The sequence below is a fragment of the Pteronotus mesoamericanus genome, unplaced genomic scaffold, assembly GCF_021234165.1.
Source record: "Pteronotus mesoamericanus isolate MK-2021 breed Mesoamerican mustached bat unplaced genomic scaffold, CSHL_Meso_final scaffold_507, whole genome shotgun sequence".
NCBI classification, from domain to species: domain Eukaryota; kingdom Metazoa; phylum Chordata; class Mammalia; order Chiroptera; family Mormoopidae; genus Pteronotus; species Pteronotus mesoamericanus.
In genome coordinates this window covers 7,380,370-7,384,780 of record NW_026555319.1, presented here as the reverse complement: position 1 = coordinate 7,384,780, position 4,411 = coordinate 7,380,370, and the positions used below count along the sequence as shown (strand labels likewise).

Genomic DNA, 4,411 nt, shown 5'->3' with positions numbered 1-4,411 from the left:
CATTTACCGAAGGGGCTGCCAAACTGTGGCCCAAGGACCAGACCTGGCCATCTGCCGGTCTTGGTAAATAAAGTCCCGCTGGAACACAGCCGCACACCTGCACCTGCATATTATCTGCGGCTGCTGTCACATTACCACGGTGGAGCTGAGGAGCTCTGACAGGGACTGCGTGGCCAGCTAAATAAAAAACAATGACTATTTGGCTGTTTATACAAACAGTTTCCTGATCCCTAGTCCCCACGACTAGGACAAAGAGAGACTGAGGGGGGCGTGTTGGAGTATATAAGGAGGAAGGACTCTGGATGCAGATGACTCGAGGTCAAGTCCTGACTGTTTTAAAACTGTGTGACTTACAGGCCATAACTTACCCTCTCTGGGCCCCAGTGTCCTTCTCTGCACCGAGGCAGCCCCATGACAGGTCCTCCTCCACAGGCGTCTTGTGAACATTCAAGAAAGCCCTGCGTGTAAGGAACCGCGCCTAGCGGCCCGCGCTGTGCACGGGCTCAGGACCATGCCTCTGTCACTGCGCGAGGCAGCCTGAAGAGGCCCCAGCTGGACATGACCGAGGAACGCAGCTGCCCAGCTGCGCACTGAGAGCGACTGAGCACATTGCTGTGACTGTGGGCCCCGGCCCCTTGGAGGGCCCACCGTGAGAGTGACCATGAAGCAGGAACACTGTCCACGAAATGGCCCTTTTCCGCCGCTCAGACCTTTGGTCTCCCAGGGAATTCCCGGCTTCTAGAAGGTGAGCAGTTGTAGCACTCGGGATGGAAGCAGTTACTTCAAGGCCAGCTGAGCAGAGAAGAGAGCTGGATTCCAGGAAAGCCACCCACACTGCGGCCCCCTCTGCCTCCCCGCGTCCCCCAGCCATCTGGGCAGCAGAGGGCAGTTAACTGGGGCACTGTGGCTCCAGGCGTCACTGGTGATGTGACCGGGGAGCAAGCCCTGGAGGTCATTGGCCGCCAGGCCCTGGGGAGCCAGGGGAGGAAACCCTCCCCCGAATTTGCGTACAGCCAGGCCGTGTGGCGGGGGCGGGGGCTGGGGCTGGGGCTGCGGTTCTGGCACCTTCCGTCCCAACATGACCCTCACTGGCAGATGCCAAGGATGGGACTTTCAGAGGGACCAGAATGCCTGCTGGTGGCAACTGGAAATCGTATAAATGTGGGAACTGCTTTTTCTCAGCACAATGTCTTGGGTGGATGTTGTGACTGTGCAGGGTCTAAGACTGCCCCCCAAACAATTCCCAACCATTTAGTTTCTGGGGGCCATTAAAGAAGCCAGGTCTCCACACTGTATGTTAGATTAGGACTTACTCCTCTATAACCAGAAATTTGTACCTTTTGACCAACATCTCCCCATTTTTCTCACCTCTCTAACTCCTAGCAACCACACTTATACTCTGTTTCTATGAGTTTGACGTATTTTTTTGAGATTCCATACGTAAGTGAGATCATGTAATTTTGTCTTTGTCTGGCTTAGTTCACGTGACATAGTGTCCTTTAAGTTCATTCATGTTGTTGTAAATGGCAAGATTTTCTTCCTTTTTATGGCTTAATAATATTCCGTCGTGGGCATGTTCCGTTTTCCTTATCAAATGGCTACCAATACTCTATTGTAAACACATAGACACACACAAAGGGAAATTAGACAAGGTGATGGAGGTGTTAATTAAAATTTGATTGTGGTTGCCATTTCACAATGTTCACTTTAAGTCTATATAATTTCGTTTGTCAATTATACCTTAATAATGCTGGGAAAAAATAAAAAGAAGCCAGGTCTTCCAGAACCTTCCTTGGAGGGTCTTGGTTTTCCCACGGAGACAGCCCCAGGCTGCCCTGGGAAATGGCCGCACCGCCAGCTCTGTGTCTATTCAGATGGGAGGCATCGTTCTCCTATCGGTGCAGTGGGCTGTGCGACCTCAGCCCCTCCTGCCTCTCCCTGGGGCTGAACACGGCTCCGTCACGCGGGGCTCAGGGCACGCTGGCCTCCACAGGGCTCTTGAGGTCCATTCTCTAAAGGCAGGTCTTCCTTTCCTTTTCTGTCAAAGGCCTGTCTTGTTCTATTTTGTGCTAATGAATGTTCGAGAAGTTCTTGCTAAGATGTGAGTGGCCTATGTGCAGTTAGTACTACATTCGTAATCGTGAGATGTCTCAGACACAGCGGGCCGTTTTGAATTCAGGGCATACGGTGCCTTGACAGCCTGTGATTTAAGTGGATTTGGAAAATCTCGATCTTCAAACCACTTCTGCGACCATTTAGGCCACGGAGTCTGTGGAAGGCGTGCGGCCTATCTAGCCAGGTAGAAGGAAGGGGAAGGGCACCCAGCCTGTGGCCAAACAGCGGGTTACACTCCCGGTTCCGTCATGACCCATCTCTGTGAACTTGGGCAGTTGCTTTAACCCCAGAGCCTCAGTTTCCTCATCTGCGCAATGGGGGTGATTGGCAGGGCCAGCTTGTGTGAATGAAAGTGGGTGGAGATTAAATATTTGTGTTATGTAGATAACATATACATTTATATTACAGTGAGATAAATTCTCACTGTATCAAGTTCAATATAATATATTTTAATAATATATTGATTAATTAATTATTGCTTCTTGGCCTTTTGGCTAAGGTCAAGTGTAGTATCTGTTCTTATCAGTTTAATAATATATTGATTAATATACCTAACTTATATATTAAATATACAATTAATATAAATATATAACCCTCTTCATATTAAATGATGTAATCTTCATAACATTAAAATAAGACTATTATTATTGATATTTTGCGTCAGATTTTTAATCTCCACAGTAAGTGACTGTCCCCACAGATAGACACATATACTGGACAGATATTATTTTTGAATTCTATGTTAAACAATGAGGATGGTGATGATAATATCTATGTTTTTGAGAATCTACTATGTATACTAGATGTGAACAACCGCTATGCAAGAGTTATTTCATGTACTGAGAATGCAAGGCCATAAATTCCGTACTTTTACGTTTCTATGAAAGAAACATGGAAGTTACGGAGGCTAAGCAGGCCACAGAGCTGGGGCGTGAACCCGGCCTTGCCCAGGGCCAGAACTACCAGTGCCGCTTCTCGCGGTCTGTACCCTTGTCTGCGGACTGGGGGGATGGGAGGCTGCGACAGGATCACATCCCAAAGTGCGCAGCCCGGAACGTGGTCCATGGTGGGTGCAGAAGGCCTGACCGTGTGACTCGGGAAGATGGTACCTGGAGGCGCGGAGAGTCACAGGAACAGGTTGCTGAAGAGCAGGCAGGGTTCCCCCTTTGGAGACGGTAAAGGGAAGGGAGAGGCTGGGGAGGGCCAATAGAAGAAGAGGTGGCAAAACGCGAGGCCTGGAGACATGGACTAATTAAGGGCTTCATCACCAGCTCAATGATGTGTCAAGATGACAGTCAGTCAGGCAGATAAGGGAGATGAGTTAACATCTCCTGGGGGAGGCCCCAGCCGGCTCGGCTGGCAGACAAGAGCACAGCCGTGAACAGGAAGCTGCCAGAAGGCGATTTGCATGAAATCGCAGTGAAGGATTTGAACTGTCGGCTGCCCTGGTGGCTTTAACCCTCTCTAAGTGAAGGCGAGGTCCTGCAGCCCTCGAAATGAATCCCTCTCATGGGGCCGTGTGAGCTGCTGCAAGTGCAGTGAGAAGGTATATTTGGGGCCACAGAAAAAGCATGAAAGGGAAACGAGAGAGTCACAACGAAGCCCCTGGAATCACAGCTCCAATGCGCGGGCCTTCATGCAGATCCGAGCGTGTGGCCTGGATTCAGGTATTGCTGGATCCAGGCGCCAGACAAGGTGTCCTCAGAAATGTGTCTCTGCCTTTGTCTGCTGCGCCTCCTCTGTGTGACTGCGGTCTCAGGCCGTCTCTTGCCCAATTGCGTCAAGCTGGTTCGGTCTCTTAGGCTAGTTTTCCTTAATGCAAGAGGTTTGTTTGGGAAGTGGCCCCAGAAAATTCTGCTTGAAGAATGGGAAAGTGAGAGAGAAGGGAAGCAAGGACATTAATGAGCAGGTTACTGCTGTGGGCAAGTGGTGTCCAATCCCACTGGGACCTCTGTGAGTCTCTACAGACCACACTCCACCGAGGACCTCTGGGGGATAGACCAGAACACATGTCCCACTCCAGGAACACACATGCATGCACACACAGATACAAAAGTATTCATGCAACTACATGCACACCTCCCCCTCCGCCCACTACATGTAGCCACACTGAGAACTTGGACCCTCTAGCCTGTTGCTGCCTATTAATGCCTAGTGTGATTCTTTCTAAAGCTTCTGGAGCCTTAGGTCCTGAAGAACAATGTGGGCCCTCGACCTCGAGCCCCGTGAGGCCATGGGCCCTGCCGTACAGAGGGATGCTGGGCTCAGAGCCCCTCTGACCGCCAGGCCAGGTGGG

At 50.5% G+C, this 4,411-nt stretch overlaps 1 pseudogene; it reads left to right on the top strand.

Annotated features, from left to right (window-relative positions):
- The first annotated feature begins 2,589 nt into the window (after positions 1–2,589).
- On the top strand, positions 2,590–2,688 carry LOC129087513 (uncharacterized; annotated as a pseudogene).
- The last annotated feature ends 1,723 nt before the right edge of the window (positions 2,689–4,411 follow it).